At 43.6% G+C, this 19,337-nt stretch overlaps 3 non-coding genes across 3 annotated transcripts; 1 reads left to right on the top strand and 2 right to left on the bottom strand.

The window, feature by feature from the left end:
* The first annotated feature begins 5,440 nt into the window (after positions 1-5,440).
* On the top strand, positions 5,441-5,513 carry trnat-ugu (transfer RNA threonine (anticodon UGU)). Its single transcript has one exon. It is a non-coding gene; the product is annotated as a tRNA-Thr (tRNA).
* Positions 5,514-12,513: 7,000 nt separating this feature from the next.
* trnas-uga (transfer RNA serine (anticodon UGA)) lies at positions 12,514-12,595 on the bottom strand. The gene has a single exon. It is a non-coding gene; the product is annotated as a tRNA-Ser (tRNA).
* Positions 12,596-15,233: 2,638 nt separating this feature from the next.
* On the bottom strand, positions 15,234-15,315 carry trnas-aga (transfer RNA serine (anticodon AGA)). Its single transcript has one exon. It is a non-coding gene; the product is annotated as a tRNA-Ser (tRNA).
* Between the last annotated feature and the right edge of the window lie 4,022 nt (positions 15,316-19,337).

Here is a 19,337-nt window from a genome sequence, read left to right as displayed (position 1 = left end):
TAGCATCCTAAGCTCGGTATCGCAGCTGAGTGGTCGTAGGTGCTGATTTAAGGTCTCACTCTTTGTTGAGGCGTGGTTTCTAACCCCAGTGCTGCTGAATTTGCCCTATTGGTCGAAAAAGTGCAAGCTCACACTTAAAGCAGATGCATGCGGTGTTTCACTTTAACAGGAAGAACGAGGAGAGACAATAAAAATATAAAAGGCTGTGGAGAAAAGGTGGGGTTTTTGAATTAGCTAAATTCCTCTTCCATGGGCCAGAATTTACACGTTGGCCCATTGGCCGAATATCCTCCTCTTCTGCTATAGCCACCTATGATTTTATACCAACGACACTAACCTGTGCATAGAGCCAGTCGTCGTGGCCGAGTGGTTAAGCCGATGGAATCAAAATCCATTGGGGTTTCCCGCTTCTCATTATTCCTGGTTTTAACTTTGTGTCTAGCTCAGTCGGTAGAGCGAAGGCTCGGAATGCCAGGGCCTTGGGTTTGCCCCACGGCGGGCACAGCTTCTTCGAAACAAATAATTCACCAACCTCATCACTGCGGTTCTTGTGAAATTTACACATGATGGATATTCACCACTGAAAGCATTTGATGCACAAAAATTTCAAAGCACTTTCACATCACAGATCTTTCTGCCTCATCTCTAGCTCCCTCTGCTCTTCCAGAAGCTACTTTACCAAACTCAGTCAGTTCGTGTGAACATAAAACACAACGTGATCAGTTTACAGATAACAGGGCAAAGAGACACCAGGATCTTCCTGATTCCCCCAGCTACTGATTACAGGTATGTATACAGTGCCGATTATCCACCGCTACACGCTCCTTCCTGTCTTGTGTACGTTGTTAAGCTTTGAAATTGTTCATATTTTCACACTGGATTTCAATGTGAAGAAAGCAGAGCTGTGATAAGCTTATATTGTTCAGCAGATGTACTGCACGAAGGTACAGAACAGGCTGATGGTAACAGTGCTCTTTGGACAGGGTGAGCTCCAGGGAAGGATTGGCACCATTAATGTGTCGCTCAATTAGTCTCGTGACAAATCTCGTGCTGGAAATGAGAAGAAAACTCACTGAATTTGCTCCGTATTTTGGTTTCAAAAGAGCCGAATAGAAAGTTAGAAAGTACATCTCGCTAGAGCGTGTTATAAAATGGCAGAATGACTGTGAAAGATGCACCCGTGCTGTTGGGAAACATCAAATTATAGAAAGTTACAGCATAGAAAGAGGCCATTCGGCCTCGATGAGCTGATGTGCTGCGTTTAAAGAGCAGTTGTGATTGACCCATCAGGAGTGATATCTTTGTCAGTGCAAACAGTAGGGTCCAAAATTCGTCCTTCCCCCATCCATATTTTGCCTCGCGCCACCATCTCGGTGGTCAGTGCTTTGCACCCAGCCCTTCTCTTGTCCTCTTTTCCTTCATTCATTCACTCCGCCTTTATCTTTGTTCCCGACCTGTTCCAAGTGTGATATTTCCACCTCAGAGGCAAAACTTCAACTGTCACCCCAAAGATTCTGGTGGAGCTGCGAAATGTTTTCAATCAAAAAGTTCTTAATACCCATTTTAACAAGGTCAAAAATCTGAATTCCCTGACCAGGAACCGAACCCAGGCAGTGGCGATAAGAGCGTTGAATTCTGACTACGAGACCACCAGGGAAGCGGTGAAGCTTTTATCAGTTTGGTTTATCGACGCTGCTTTTAACCAAGTTTCCATTTTAAATGGAATGAATTCTTCAGTCAATGACAACAACGGTTGCTGTGAGCTGGGACATGGAATTGACAGTGAGGTGAAATGGCCCCACAAGCTGCTCATGTGTAACTGTCAATTTCCAAAACCCACCAACATCATTACTGCGGCTCCTGTGAAACTGGCAAGGCAACACAGAGCAGACATTCATCACTGAAAGTAACTGACACACATGACATTCTAAACACTTTCATGTCGCATCTCTTTCTGCTTCTGTCCCTGCCTCGCCTCCAGCTCCCTCTGCCCCTCCAGCTCCCAGGCCAATTAGCTGCTTGGTGCAGACACAGTCAGTTCATGAACCCAAGCTTTCCATGGAAAGCAGGGTCAGGGAATGTGGGAACCCAGGATTTTAGAAAGAATGAGTTTGCAGATGACATAGTAAAGATAATCTGGGATCTCATCTTCCTGATTCTCCCAAATACTGATAGCAGGAATGTGCACAGTGCCGATTATCCACAGTCGCAGACTCCTTCCATTCTTGTGCACATTGTTAACCTTTGAACCCACTCGCAAGAGGGATTATAAAATGGCAGAATGACTGTGAAAGAAGTAGCCGTGGTGTTGGGAAACATCAGATTATAGAAAGTTATAGCAAAGAAAGAGGCCATTCGGTCCTTTGTGCTGCTTTCGAAGAACTCTGAAGAAGAGTCATACGGAATAGAAACATTAATTCTGTTTCTTTCTCCAGAGATGCTGCCAGACATACTGAAATTTTCCAGCATTTTCTGTTTTTATTTCACATTTCCCGCATTCACAGTATTTTGCTTTTATCTCCGGATTTTTAGCCCAGTGACAATGCCAATACGCCATCTCCTGAATGCTGACAAATGAATTAGAAAATACGGATGTGTTTGGGTGGGTTTTCTCCTATTTAAAATGATAAATCCTCAGGCAGCAGGATTCGAACCCTTGTGTTCATTTTTAACAACAGATGTAAATTATTGAACATTCACTCACACTTAAATGAGCAAGCTTGGATAATGTTTTTGCCCAGTTTCAAACCGCTGCTCTGCCACATGTGAAATGACCGTGATCCCCACTGCCCTGCACAAACCCTGTGCTGTAAAGATCCCAATGGAGCTGTCTGGAATGTTAAGCTGTGACGTCATGCAGCAGCACTTTGGGTCTTGGTTTTGAAGAAATGAAATTCGGCTGTTCTCATTAGGAATGCTGGAGACAGACTGATCAACAATGTCATCATCAAATGGCACAGCGCAGTAAGAGGACCTAAGATGGAAGCAAAACATTGTAGACGCTGGAAATCTGAAGTAAATACAGAAAATGCTGGGAAAAACTCATCAGGTCTGGCAACATCTGTGGGAAGAGAAGCTGAGTTAACGTTTCAAATCCGTATGTCTCTTCTTCAGAGTCAGGCCGACTCGAAACATTAACTCTGCTTCTCTCTCCATAGATGTTGCCAGACCTGCTGAGTTTATCTAGCATTTTCTGTTTTTACTTTAACAAAAAGCCCTTCACCCCATCGTATTTGTGCCAGCTATTTTTAAAGACCTAACCAATTCGTCTCAAATTCCTTTTCCCTTTCCTTAAACCTGAGTTTTCCCCCTTTCAATCGTTGTCCATTTCTCGCTTGAAGAAGGAGTTTCTGCAGAATCCATGCACAGTTTGCCTTAGGTAACCAAGTTTCCCTGACCCAATGACATGAAGAGTTGGACTAGGATTCCTCATACAGTTTTCGCTACAATCATTATTTATTTATGCAATTGATTTCATATCGAATTACAAAAGAACTTTACCCTGATCAAGCTGGTCATCATTATTTCTGAGCTGATATATACAATCTAACTCCATTTACTCTACAAACTGGAGAGCTGGATTCAGGTTCCAGTCTCTGGAGGAGTGGGTCTGAATCCCAGCGCACCCAAATTTTCAGCTGCTTCCCACTTTCGGGCATGTTAGGAATTCCCTTTGGGTGAACCAGACAAAAAGTCCAGTTTAATACGGGGAGTGGGGCGGGTTGTGGTCCTTTATCTTGACAGGGTGAACGGGGAGAGACAATGTAAATAGAAATTGGTGTGTGGGAAAGGCGGGTGTGTGGAATTGGTTTAGTTGCTCTTCCTGAGAGCCAGCACAGATACGACAGGCCGAAAGACTTACGTTATAGCCGCCTCTGGTTTAACATGAACATGTTTTACCCAAGGAATTGCGATTAGTCGTGGACGAGAGTTGAGGACGATGTTTCTGACATCCATCGGGGTTTTCCCAATGTTGGTTTGCTGACTGCGGTTCTCGTTGTTCCTGATTTTAACCAGGTGCCAACAGGATTAATTATCGGCTAAACAGAATCAAACAAAAACTCCCGCGCTTTCTTATTTCCATTCATCTGCAAGGATTTGCGAAATCTGCAGACGGAAATGGAACAAAACTGAGCCGGTTAGGTGACATCCTTTCTTTCTGGGTGTTTGTCTCTCCTTAGGCCTCTGTCACTGTCGATGTATGTGTCTGTGAGTGTCCCGCTGTGTGTGTCAATGTGGTTCAGTTCCTCATTTTCACCATCCACACTTTATTCACCTTAGTTTTGTGGCTTCATATTAAGATCGTACAGAGAAAATAAAAACAGGCTTAAAAGGTTCAGGAGGAATTTTCTTTCTGTATTTTTGGGTGGAGACTATTCAGCTACTAAGTGTCTGCACGCTACAAAGAGGAGGGTGATTGAAATCTTCACTGAGCAACATTTAAACAGCCAGGCACCGAGTCCTTGTGGTCGAGTGGTTAAGTCAATGGACACATCGAGAGAATGAATGTATAAATGCAAAAAGCCCAAATTGATATCCTTCGGACATTAGGAACTATATTTCTTCTCGAAGCTGTTCCACGTATGATATTTGCAGCTCTGATGTGAAACTTCAACTCTCCCTCCACTGATCCGGGCGGAGCTGTTGTGTGTTTCGGTTTTCAATCAATAAGTAAATCAGGCTTGTTTTAACAGTTTGTACCAGATCAATAAACCTTCATTGCCTGGCCGGGAATCGAGTCCGTGCCACGGCGGTGAAAGGGCCGAATCCTCACCTCTAAATCACGAGGAAAGCTGTCTATAACCCTTGCAACGTGCTTTATCCATGCCGCATTTGCCCTTTTTCAGATACTTTCACCAGAGATAAGTTTCTGCTACAGAATTTTATCTTAAACGACATCTTCGGGCAATGACAGCCACTGTTTTTAAGGGGTGAGCTGCAGTGAAGGGTTGGCACCAATAAAGTGTCGTTCAACTGGTCTGGTTCCAAACCCTGTGCTGGAATTAATGAAAAACTTTGAGTTTGCTCAGTGCCTTGGCTTCAAAAGCGAGGATATAAGAAATTACCTTCCCATAGAGTGTAATAAAATGTCGGAATGACTGGGAAATGATGCTGGAAGACATAAATTATAGACAGTTACAGCAAAGAAAGGCCATTCGGCCTGGGGCGCTGCTTTCAAACAGCAGTTGCGATTGATTGGTCTGGAGTGATATTTGTGTCAGTGTAAACATGCGGCAGTAAAATCTCTCACATTACCACGGCAGACATTCATCAGTGAAAGCAACTCACACACATCAAATTCTGCCGTTTTCATGTCGCATCTTTTAATTCTCTGTTCTCCATCTCAGACATTTCCAGGTCTATCAAATATCATCCATGCAGAATTTTGTCCTGTTCCTCGTTCCACTGGGAGGTTTGCTGTCGGTAAGATGCAGTAAGTGGCTCCTTAGCTCAGTGGTTAGAGCACTGGTCTTGTAAACTAGTGGTGATGAGTTCAATTCTCAGTGGGGCCTGTAGCTAAAATTTATGAAATTTGGTGGCAAGGTAATCTTTGAGGAGAGCACTTTAAAAAGATATCGTAAGGTCATGTGAGTGGGCAACAAGATGGCAGATGGAATATAATGTCGGCAAGTGCGAATATGTTCACTTGGTTATAAAAATTAGAACAGCAGAATGCTTTTAAAATGTGAGATAGTGAATGCGCTGATGTTCAAAGAGACCTGGGTGTCCTTGGACAAGCAATGTAGAATGTTAGCATGCAGGGGCAGCAAGAAATTAGGAAGCCCAATCGCATATTGGCCTTTATTACAAGGGGATTGGAGAGCAAGAATAAAGATGTTTTTAAAGAAGAGTTTTAGTGAGACGGCATCGAGAATCCCGTGTGCTGTTTTCATGTCCACATTTATAAAAGGATACACTGGCAGTGGAGACGGTACAGAAAAGATTCACTAAATTGGTCTCTGGGATGAAGTGGTTGTCCTATGATGAGAGGCTGAATAAATTGGGCTTCTATTCTCTGGAACTTAGAAGAATGAAAGGCAATCTCACTGAAACCAACAAAATTCTGAGGGGGCTTGATCGGGTGGACACAGAGATTGTTTCCACTGGTCAGGGAGTATAAAACACTGGGGCACAGTCTCAGGGTAAAGAGCTGATAATTTAGGGCTGAGATGAGGAGTTATTACTTCACCCAAAGGGTTGTGAATCTTTGAATTCTCTACCCAGAGGGTTGTGGCTGCGCCATCATTGAATACATTTAAGGCTGGGATGGACAGGTTTTTGCTATCTCGGGGAATTAAAGGATATGGGGAACGGGCAGGATAATGGAGTTGAAGCCCAAGATCAGCCATGATTGAATTGAATGATGGAGCAGGTTCGATGAGCCGAGTTGTCTACTCCTGCTCCTATTTCTTGTGTTCACATGCATGATAAAGACAATAATTCATGTTATAATAAAAATAGAAAGTGCTGGAAGTTCTCAGCAGGCCTTACAGCAAATGTGAAGGGAGAAACAGAGTGAAGATTTCAAGTTTAATATGACTCTTTTCCAAACCATAAATTGGCTGCTGGTTACGACATTTTGCACAACATCGAGACAGGGAATGGAACCCAGGCGGTGAAAGCACAGAATCTGAACCATTAGGGTGTTTCGATAGCATACTTTTTGAACGAAATTAGCTTCCAACTGAAGGTTTAATGGTTTGAAACCACCTCGGGTCAAATAGATTCCCTCTCTTCCTGCTTCTACTTATATCACTGGCATAGTTCTGCTCTGTGCCCTTTGGCTACAAGGAAATCTTGTCCAAACTTTGCCACTTCTGCTGTTAATCAGTTAGTTCCCACACAAATAGACTTATGAATATTCATTTCAAATAAAGCGAGAAAATGGGGGAAACATGTGCATAACATCCAACCTATTAGAAAGATTAGGTTCAAAGCAACGAATAGAAATTGATTCTCTGATTGCATATACCGAACTGGAACACACCATCACACTGGGTGAATCCACTGTCTGTTCAAATGTTGCTCAGTGAAAATTTCAACCTTCCTCCGCTGTGTCACTTATGGACACTGAATCAATAAGCAGCCTCCACTTAAATAAACACAGAAAGCGTCAATCTCCTCTTGCAACTTTTACACCTGTTGTTATTCTCTGTACCATTTACCATGAAGATATATAATGCAAGTGAATAAAGTTTTGCGATGGTAAAAATGTGTTCACCCCTCGGGGAACTGAACCACATTGACACACACACATTAACACCGAGAGTGACAGAGTTCTGAGGAGAGGCAAACTCTCAGAAAGCAAGGATGTCACCAATTTAACTCAGATTTATTTCATTTCTGACTGCAGATTCTGTGAATGCTTATGGATGAACAGCAGATAATAAGAGCATTCAGCCCCACCAATTCCCACTCATCCTTCAATTTCTACAGCCTCCCTTGTTCTTCCTAGCAAGACGAACCACGTCATGTGTCAAATGCCCCTAAGGGATTTGATGAAACGTCTGAAAGGACGAACCAACTGAAACTTTGGCAGTGATGAGATTCAAGTCCACGACTCGATCGAGGCTGCAGTCTAAATCCAGTGCCTTCGACCACTCAAACACGCTACTGCTGGCAATATGATAGTAACCATTGCCTTGAGTGGTATTGGTGCTGAATAAGAACATAACAAACAGCAGCAGGAACAGACCATTTTGTCGCTCGAGCCCCTCACAGTTCCATAAAATCAGAGCCAAGGTAACAATCTTGAGGCCATTCAGCCCGGGTCAGAGGAACATCGACCATTCAGCTTTTTGATGCTGCTCCACCATTCAATAAGATCATGGCTGACACTACAGAAACCCCGCGCAGCGAGTTAGCCAGAGGGACTTGTAAAGAATTTCAAACTGTGTCGTGATGCGGATTATGCTTTACAGAAATGGGATTGGGCTGGGATATTTAGGAACACCATAGAGAAATTGATCGAGCAATAGAATCATAAAAGTTCACAGCTCATTAGGACCCATCGTGCCCTCGCCAGCTTTTTACAACGAGCTGCCCAGTTAGTCCCAATATCTTTCTCTTTCTTCATAACCCAGCAGCTTTTCCACTTCAAATATTTGTCCAATTCCCTTTTGAAAACTCGGAGTTAAGAAAAACAATATTGAAAAAGGCGCAAGAGCTCCGGCAGTGTTCATGCTCAGTGTGTGAAAATTAACAAAGTTTCCCTGGCCCATTCTCGGCATGTTATTTTATTCAAAATATATTACAGTTCATATAATATCATTAAAATTTATTGAGATCACATTGACTAATCTGCCATCAAGGAATCACATCTGACCCCAGTGATCTGTGAAAAATGTAACTAAGTCAAATGGTGCACCTTGTGAGTGCTCCAGTGGCGCAATCGGTTAACGCGCGGTACTTATAAAGCAGCGCAGTCAGCGGGCTATGCCGAGGTTGTGAGTCCGAACCTCACCTGGAGGGGAGGTTTTACTGGAGCTGCTACATGATCGTAGATTCTGGAATTAATAGCACGGTTTTCAATGCAATAAACCTGCAAAGACAGACCATAAGCGCACCCCACCCCCTGTACAGGGGTGTACAAGAAATCTGTAAAACCAACAGCGACTCATTTACCATCTCTCCCATGCTTGTAACTTGTTCTATTTGACTAAAAACTTCTAGAAAACCATGTTTAAAGGGAAAGGTGTTGCACTTCCGCCAGTGATCACACTAGATAACACCCGGCTGGAAGTGGTTGGTTAATACTGCTCCCCAAGTGCAACAGTGACAGACAGTCTGCTCCTTGATGCAGTTCCTGATACACACACGGGGTAAACAGATATCACCTGGCTCATGAAACGTACATGGATTAACATCAAGCTGACCCTTGGGGCCAAGCTGATGGTGTATTAGGGCTGTGTCCTCAGTACCTTGTCTGGCTGTGAAACAAGGAGGACCTATCAAGGAAAGAAACTCCGCGACTTCCATCTGCACTGTGTGCGGTTGTTATTGGGTATCTCCTGGCGGGACACAATCAGGAAGCAGCAGTCCTCACAAAGACAGAGCTCCTTAGGCTCAGCAAACAGAGGGAGGTTGGATGGCTCGGGCCCGTTTACAGGATGGAAGGTGATCACATAGCTAAGGGCCAGGCGGCCAGTGAGACGTCCAAAGCTCTGCTTGTGTTACACTTACAAGCGTGATATGGAGGCCCTAATTAGCGATTATCATCCATGAATTTCACTAGGTGATGACAGGGGAAGATGGCGATACTTCCTGTGGACTGTTGTGCATCGCAATGGCGACAGCGGCTTGGCAACAGACGCCAAGACAGGAAACAACAACCCAGAACATCACTTGTAGCTTCACGTGAGACACTTGTGACAGAAACTGCCCCTCAAGGATTGAGCTCAGCCATCAGAAACTGTGCAGCACCTGGAGACAACCCATCTGAATAGATTTGTTTGCTGCGTGTCCATCATCTTTCAAGAATGGAAGGATGACAAAGATCATTGTGAAATTTACTTGCAAACAATATGACGTGTCACTCACACACACACACACACACACAAAGAGGCAGACACACACAGACGCACAGATAAACAAGCACACACCAATACATACGTACAGACAAACATACACACATACAAAGACACAGACATACACAGGTGCACACAGACATACATGCATACATGCACAAAGAAACACACACACACACAAATACACGCAAATACGCATAAACACACACACAAACGCACGCTCATACACAGACAGAGAAACACACAAAGACACACACACAAACACGCGGACACATACAAAAACACACAGACACACAAACAGACTCAAAACACACAGACACGCACACACCGACACACAGACACACACGCACATATACACACAAAGATGCACAGAAACACACACCACACACACTGACACAAAAACACACCACCGACACACACACAGGCACACACTCACATATGCAAACGTATACACACACACACACTGACGCAGACAATGCCCACATGTCCGTCCTTGGCCTGCTGCAATGTTCCAGTGAAGCTCAACGCAAACTGGAGAAACAGCACCCCATCTTCCGACTTTACAGCCTTCCAGACTTAATATTGAGTTCAACAATTTCAGATCATGAACTCTTTCCTCTATCCGCACCCCCTTTCCGATCTCCCTTTTTCCAATAATTTATATATTTTTAAAAAATGTATTTTTCTTTTCCTACCTATTTTAAAATTTATTTCGATCTATTGTTTTATCTCCATATTTTAGCCCATTTCGATCCCTTCCCCCTACCCCTCCCCCACTAGGGCCACCTGTCACTTGCTCGTCCTGTTTGCTACCCTTAATGTCCCCATTAGCATATTCCTTAGACAATATCACCACCGTCAACACCCTTTTGTCTGTGACAACTCTTCTTTGCCTCCACCTCACACTGGCCCTCTATCTAGCTCTACCTGTCCCACCCTCCACAACCAGCATTTATTTCACTGCATTTCTCCATTTCCTTAGTTCTGATGAAGAGTCATACGGACTCGAAACGTCAACTGTATTCCTCTCCACAGATGTTGTCAGACCTGCTGAGTTTTTTCAGGTATTTTTGTTTTTGTTTCAGATTTCCAGCATCCGCAGTATTTTGCTTTTACCTGAGAGAGAGAACAATACGTTTCAGTGAGTTAGGCGCTGTCTCAGGTGAAACAAAACATTTCAGTGAGTGTGGTGACAAACGTGCCAATCTTAGCAAAGAAATGGTTGGTATGACAGGAATTTCTAAACAAGAGCACACAACAGAATATACTATCAATGAATATTTACGTTATTAGACGATCTGTAGTTACAGTTTGAATAAGAGAAAATAAAATAAAATGAAACATTCTGGTGAAGATAAATCTTTTATCTTTGTGGAATGATGCAGCATGATTTATTTTCACACCGACACACAGAACAGGTGATGTCTCATATGTAACACTGTTGGCTGTAATGAAAATGAATATCTGGAGCTGTGCGGAACAAACAGTCAATGGGAAATTTGTAGTTTCAGGCCAAAGTTAGAGGCCCATTTCCAACTCAACGTCCACCTTATAGAAACATAGAATAGTGTAGTAACAACAGAGACAGAGTCTGGTGTGGTGATTACTGAGACAGGGCCTAGTGCAATTTAAGCAGAGTCATTACTAGTGCAGTAATAATAGAGTAAGAATCTAATGTTACTTAAGCAAAGACGTGACCTAATGCACGAATAACAGGGACGGGGAGCAGTGCTATATTATATACTGCTGTAATAGCGGAGACGGGGTGAGTGCAATATTTACTGATACAGGGCCTGGATCAACATCAAGTGAAATCGGGCAGTTATTACAGGCACAGGGCCCAGGGTAATTGCTTCCCAGAGAGAGTCTAAGTCGTAATAACGGAGACTACCGCCAGTTTAAGAGAGACAGATCTGATCTCGTGGAGTAAAAACAAGGAAAGGGAGAGTGGAATAGAAGCAGAGACAGAGATTCAAAGACAAAGTCTCTGCAAAGACAGGATCTATCTTAATTAAAAAGACAGACAAGCTCGAGTGTGATACAGGCTGATACAGAGTCTCGTTTAACTTGTTCTGAAATACGGTCTAGCGGAATATAAGTGCAGACATGATTGAATGCGTTATAAGCAGGGCTCCGACCGAGTGAAACATAAGTCAGGTAGTGCCGAGTGCAGTAATAATTGAGACCGGATCTTGTGTAATACGAACCTGCCTAGTGTAGTAATAACACAGACCGGATCCAGTGTAAGAAAACTGATACAGGGTCTAGTGGAGCTTCACATAATTCAGGGCTCTTTTTAATATCAACTGACGCAGTGCCTGGTGAAGTAAATACCGGCAAATGTACAAGATCAGTAAAAACAGAGACATGAACAAGTCCAGCAATAATAAAGTCATGATACAGGACAATAACAACAGAAACAGGGAACTGTATGATATGAATGGAGGAATGTATTGGTGCAGCATTAACTGAGACAGGGTCCAGTTTGATAGACACGTGGCAGGTTCTACTGGAGTAATAGCTGAGACAGAGTCTTGTGAAATGCAAATAAAAACATGTTCTAGTTTTCTATAACCAGAGACAAGCTCTAGTGCAGTGCAAACGGGGGCATGGCTTATAGTAACTTTGGTCGAGACCTGCTTCAGTGCAGTCATGACTGAGATAGTGCCAACGGTATTGTGGCCCTAGTCCAGTACATAAACAACTGAGTTTGAGCCAATTACAGAAACAACCGAGAGATGACCTTCTCTAATATGATCAGAGACATGTCATAGTACAATAGAAACAGAAACAGCGTCTAATTTAATATGAACAGAGACAGTGCCAAATGCAGTAATAATTGAGACAGCGCCTGCTTCATGTGATGTGAGCAATCATGGTTTCACTGCCATCCACTGGTCAAACTTTGCTACTGCAGGTGTTGTGAAAATGTCGATTCCATTTACTGTTTCTGAGGTCATTGGTTTAAATCAGAAATAATGGAAAACGTAGACGGCAGGATTTGAACCTGCGCGGGGTAACCCCAATGGATTTCAAGTGCATCGCCTTAACCACTCGGCCACGACTACAGATTTTGACAGTAAGCCTGTATTATTTATATAAAGTCATAGAATGGTTACAGCAGACAAAGAGGACCTTCTGCCCGCCCTGTCTCTGTCACAACCTAGCCGGACATGCACGCGCGTTATTTTCTATGTGAAAATTCAGGGAGGTCAATGTTGTTTCCTCTTGGAGCCTCAGCTTGTTCTGAATTTCAAACTGTGGAAGGTAATCGACCAACAAAATCCACAAGGTGATAATGCATTCCTCTCAATCATCAATAACATAATTCACATCTTCCACTTCTTTGCTGCACCTCCTTCCAAACTCCACTTGCATCGTTCATCCAGATATTTTTCCCTTTGCCATTTTAATATGAAGTTGCACAACCAATGTTAATCAAGTTTGTGATGGTGAATATGTGTACATCCCCTCAGGGAACTGAACCGCATTGACACACACAGAGGAACACACAGACACATACAATGAGAGTGACAGACGCCGAAGGAGAGACAAACACCCAAAAAGCAAGGATGTCACCAACTTGGCCAATTATTGTTCCATTTCAGACTCCAAATATAGTGAATGTTTGCAGATGAACTGAAGCCAGAAACGCGGGGGTGTTTGGTTGTTTTTTTTTCATTTGACTGATAATTTATTCTGCAGGCAGTTTGTGTCAATCAGGAATGAGAAGAAGGGGAGTTGGCAGGATTCAAACCACGTGGAAAAACGGCTCAACCACTCGGCCAAGACAACTGGGTAAAGGCTGCATGTTGTTTGTTTAAAATAGTAGAATGAATACAGGGAGTTCCAGTGAAAGAAGGTCTTCCAGTCTGTGTCATTGTCCCACCTTTTCCCAGTCACCCTGGGATTTACACTGTCTCTCCTCATTCTTCCAACTGAAATACAACACTGCACAGATCAGCTGCTCCTTCACCGCACGGAGAATTTTTTGGAAGCGTCTCAAATAACAAAGCACCAGAAAGTTTGGCAGCGATGGGAGTAAAGCCCAAATCACCAGAGAGATCCGAAACTGAACCAGCGGCTGAGCCAACTCGGCCTCACTACCACATTCAGATTAAACACAAACATTGACACTGAATTAGGATATAAAAAATAATGTTCAGGAATTGGCCATTCGGACCGTCGAGCATTCTCAGTTACATAATAAGATCATCTGAAAACTTCAACCATCCTCCGCTTTGTAACATCCAGAAGTTTAGTTGCTGAACAGTCTCCACTCAAAATAAAGAGAGAAATGTCCTGTTAACTGCTTTTTTTTTGCTGATATGAAGTCAGAGAACTAACATGGATAATGTTTGGGTGGTCAAAATGGGAAACTGAACGACATTGACACACACAGAAAATCACAAATATGCGCGTTGTTAAGGTTTGAAATTGTGCTTATTTTCACACTGTCTTTCAATGTGCAGAAAGTGGAGCTGTGATCAGCTTATAGCTCAGAAGATGTACAGCAAGAATGTACATAACAGGCTAATGCTTACGGTGCCTGTTTGGACTCGGTGAGCTGCATCTTACGATTGAGGCCATTTAAATGTGATTCAATGAGTCCCGTTCCAAATTCTGTGCTCGAAAAAGAAAACTTGCTGAATTTGCCCATCGTCTTGAATTCAAAGCATCACATGGAAGATAAGAAAGTTAATCTTAACCGTGGTGTCAGGAAACATCAAATGACAGAAAGTTACAGCAAAGAAAGAGGCCAGTCGGCCCTGTGTGCTGCTTTCAAAGAGCAGTGTGATTGGTTGATCTGAATGATATTCGTCATTTAGGAAGAATGGGCAAAAAGGAAAACGAGGCGGAGTCGCGCAGTTAATAAGGAACGAGATCGGTACATTAGTGAGAGAGGATCTTAGATTGAGGGATCAACATGTAGAATCAGTTTGGGTGGAGCTAAGAAACTGCAAGAAGCAGCAAACATTGGCGGGAGTTGTTTATCGGCCGCCAAACTGTAGTGGAGTTTACTTTTACAAACTTCACCAAAGACAAGTTTCTTTGACCAAATGGTCTATGTCGGTGGAAAACAAGTGTCCCCTTCAGCCAATGAGAAGAACCATTGCTGTTCGCTGGAACATGAAGTCGATACTTTCCTCCTTTAAGACAGTTATTAAAGCCATTCCCTTTGACCGAGCTTTTAGTCACCTGACCGATTATGTGGCTCAGTGTCACACTTTGTGATAAAATGCTCCTGGGGAACGCCTTGTGACGTTTCATTAGGAAAAATGAGCTTTATAAATATAAGTTGTTGTTGTAGTCCATACATAGAAAGAGACAAACTACTCTTGTCTCTTTCATCCTGATATTTTTCACTGTAACTTTGTAATGTGAACTTGCACCACTAATGTGAATACAGTTCGTGCTCGTAAAAATGTGTTCACCTTCTCAGGGAACTGAACCACATTGACACACACACAGGAACACAGACAGGTATACACCGAGACTGGCAGAGGCCGAAGGAGAGACAAATGCCACAGTGAAATCATGTCACCAAATTGGCTCCGTTTTGTTTTCCATTTCCAACTGGAGATTTGCAGAAGGCTGACAAATGAACGGAAACAAGAGAACACGGGTGTGTTTGGATCGCTTTCCCTCGATTCAAACGATAATTAGCTCTGTCTGTGCGCCGATAAAATCCAAAATAATGAGAAACGTAGTCGGCAGGAGTCGAACCTGCGCGGGGTAATCCCAATGGATTTCTAATCCATCGCCTTAACCACTCGGCCATGACTACAGAAGCTGCTGGGTTATTACTATTATTTGTATGAAATCATGCAATGGTTACAGCGGAGAACGTGGTCTTTCTGCCCGTCCTGTCACTGCAATTACCTGATCTTTTCCCCGGAACCCTGTAATTTACACTGTCTCTCCTCGTTCTCCCGACCAAACTGGGAAAGAAAGAGTGAGAATGATCCAACCCGGCCAATTACCGCTCCATCAGTCTACTCTCCATCATCAGTAAAGTAATGGAAGGGGTCATCAATAGTGCTATCAAGTGGCACAGACTTAGCAATAACCTGCTCACTGATGCGCAGTTTGGGTTCCGTAAGGGCCACTCAGCTCCTGACCTCATTACGGCCTTGGTTCAAATACAAACAAAAGAGCTGAACTCCCGAGATGAAGTGACATCAAGTCAGCATTTGATCGAGTGTGGTATCAAGGTTCCCGAACACAACTGGAGTCAATGGGAATCAGGGGGAAACTCTCCGCTTGTTGGAGTCATACCTAGCACAAAGGAAGATGGTTGTGGTTGTTCGAGTCAGTCATCTTAGCTCCAGGACATCACTGCACGAGTTCCTTAGCGTAGTGTCCTCGGCCCGAGCATCTTCAGCAATGAACTTCCATCCATCATAAGGTCAGAAGTGGCGAAGTTAGCTGATGATTGCACAATGATCAGCACCATACCCGACTCCTCAGATACTGAAGCAGTCCATGTCCAAACGCAGCCAGACCTGGACAATATCCAGGCTTGGACTGACAAGTTGGCAAGTAACATTCGCACCCCACAAGTGTCACGCAATGACCATCTCCAACACGAGAGAATCCAACCATCGCCTCTTGCTGTTCAATGGCATTACCATCACTGAATTCCTCACTATCAACATCCTGGGGGTTCCCAGTGACCAGGAACTGAACTGGACTAGCCATATAAACACTGTGGCTACAAGAGGAGGTCAGACATTAGGAATCGTGCAACGTGTAACCCACCTCCTGACTCCCCAAAGCCTGTCTACCATCTACAAGGCAAAAGTTAGGAGTGTGATGCTTGCAGCCCCCGCAACACTGAAGAAGCTGGACACCGTCCAGGGCAAAGCAGTCCACTTGACTGGCACCACATCCACATTCACTCCCTTCACCACTGATGCACAGTAGCAGCAGTGTGTACCCTCTACAAGATGCACTGCAGGAATTCACCAAGGCTTCCAAGAGAGTAGCTTCCAAACCCAGGACCATTACCAGCTTGAAGGACAAGGGCAGCAGATAGATAGGAACATCATCACCTGGAAGTTTCCCTTCAATTCACTCACCATCCTGACTTGGAAATATATTGCCGTTCCTTCACTGTCACTGGGTCAAAATCCTGGAACTCCCTTCCTAACAGCACAGTGGAAGTACCTACACAACATGGACTGCAGTGGTTCAAGAAGGCAGACCACCTTCCCAAGGGCAATTAGGGATGGACAATAAATGCTGGCCCAGACTGCGAAGCCCACATCATGTTAATGAATAAAAAAAAATCCAAGTTAACCTGCAAATTATATTGCTTTGAACTTCTGACCAAAGTAAAGCACTGCAAACGGCAGTCCCTGGAGCAAGGCTGACGTATTTGCTCAGGTGAGGAACCAGCTGAAGCTTTCAATATTGGTTTTCTTAACACCGAATTTCCAAACAGTAATTGAGCAATGGCTTGAAAGCGAAAAACACAGGGTTAAGGAGAAAGAGAAGAAAATTGCCTTTAATTGTAAAGCTCTTTCTACAAAACTGACATAGACACCATGGGTGGAAGGTCCTCTTACTGCGCTGTTCCATTTGATGATGACATTGTTGATCAGCCTGTCTCCAGCATTCCTAATGAGAACAGCCGAATTCCATAGAACCATAGAACATTACAGTACAGAAAACAGGCCATTAGGCCCGTCTAGACTGTGCTGAAATATTATTCCGCTAGTCCCATTGACCTGCACGCAGTCCATAACCCTCCAGACCTCTTCCATCCATGTATCTATCCAATTTATTTCTAAAACTTAAGAGTGAGCCCGCATTTACCACGTCAGATTGTAGCTCGTTCCACACACTCACCACTCTCTGAGTGAAGAAGTTCCTCCTAATGTTCCCCCTAAACTTTTCCCCTTTCACCCTAAAGCCATGTCCTCTCGTGTTGATCTCTCCTAATCTAAGTGGAAAGAGCCTACTCGCAATTACTCTGTCTATACCCCTCATAATTTTGTAAACTTCTATCAAATCTCCCCTCATTCTTCTACGCTCCAAGGAATAATGTCCTAACCTGTTTAATCTTTCCCTGTAACTCAACTCCTTAAGACCCAGCAACATCCTAGTAAATCTTCTCTGCACTCTCTCAAACTTACTGATATCGTTCCTGTACTCCAAAGTTGGCCTCACCAATGTCTTATACAACCTTACCATAACATCCCAACTCCTATACTCAATACTTTGATTTATGAAGGCCAGTATGCCAAAAGCTTTCTTTACAACCCTGTCTGCCTGTGACGCCACTTTCAGGGAATTATGTATCTGAACCCCCAGATCCCTTTGTTCCTCCGCACTCCTCAGTGCCCTACCATTTACTGTGTATGTCCTACCTTGGTTTGTCCTTCCAAAATTCAACACCTCACACTTTTCCGCATTAAATTCCATCTGCCATTTTCTGGACCATTTTTCCAGTTGGTCCCGATCTCTCTGCAAGCTTTGAAAGTCTTCCTCGCTGTCCACAACGCCTCCAATCTTAGTGTCATCAGCAAACTTGCTGATCCAATTTACCACGTTATCATCCAAATCATTGATATAGACAACAAACAACAATGGTCCCAGCACAGATCCCTGAGGCACACCACTAGTCACAGACCTCCAGTCTGAGAGGCAATCATCCACTACCACTCTCTGTCTTCTCCCACACAGCCAATTTAGAATCCAGTTTACAACCTCTCCATGGATACCAAGTGTCTGAACCTTCTGAATTAACCTCCCATGTGGGACCTTGTCAAAATTACTAAAGTCCATGTAGACAACATCCACAGCCTTTCCTTCATCTACTTTCTTGGTAACCTCCTCGAAAAACTCTACAAGGTTCGTTAAACACGACCTACCACGCACAAAGCCATGCTGACTATCCTTAATCAGTCTTTGGCTGTCCAAATAATTGTATATCCGATCTCTCAGAACACATTCCAATAATTTACCTACTACTGACGTCAGGCTCACTGGCCTTTAATTACCTGGTTTGCTTTTGGAGCCTTTTTTAAACAACGGAACAACATGAGCTACCCTCCAATCCTCCGGCACCTCACCCGTGGCTAAGGACATTTTAAATATTTCTGCCAGGGCCCCTGCAAGTTCTACACTAGTCTCCCTCAAGGTCCGAGGGAATATCATGTCAGGCCCGGGGGATTTATTCACTGTAAGGCAGCAAGCACCTCCTCCTCTTTAATCTCTATATGTTCCATCACACTACTGCTTGTTTCCCTTCCTTCCTTATACACTATGCCAGTTTCCTGAGTAAATACTGATGCAAAAAAAAAACTGTTTAAGATCTCCCCCATCTCGTGAGGCTCCACACATAGATGACCACTCTGATATTCAAGGGGACCAATTGTGTCCCTTACTATCCTTTTACTCTTAATATAGTTGTAGAAACCCTTCGGGTTTACCTTCGCATTATCTGCCAAAGTAACCTCATGTCTTCTTTTTGCCTTCCTGATTTCCCTTTTTAGTATTTTCTTACATTTCCTATACTCTACAAGTACCTCATTTGTTCCTTGTTGCCTATACCTGCTATACACCTTCTTAACTAGATCGCCAATATCCATTGAAATCCAAGGTTCCCTATGCCTGTTAACTTTGCCTTTAATCCTGACAGGAACATGCAAACTCTGCACTCTCAAAATTTCGCCCTTGAATGCCTTCCACTTACTGAACACATCCTTGCCAGAAAACAACTTATCCCAATCCACTCTTCCTAGATCCTTTCTCATTTCCACAAATTTGGCCTTTCTCCAATTTGGAATCTCAACTCGAGGA

This window comes from Cetorhinus maximus, unplaced genomic scaffold, assembly GCF_964194155.1.
Source record: "Cetorhinus maximus unplaced genomic scaffold, sCetMax3.hap1.1 HAP1_SCAFFOLD_1696, whole genome shotgun sequence".
NCBI lineage: Eukaryota > Metazoa > Chordata > Chondrichthyes > Lamniformes > Cetorhinidae > Cetorhinus > Cetorhinus maximus.
This window is presented reverse-complemented; position numbering and strand designations above follow the sequence as displayed.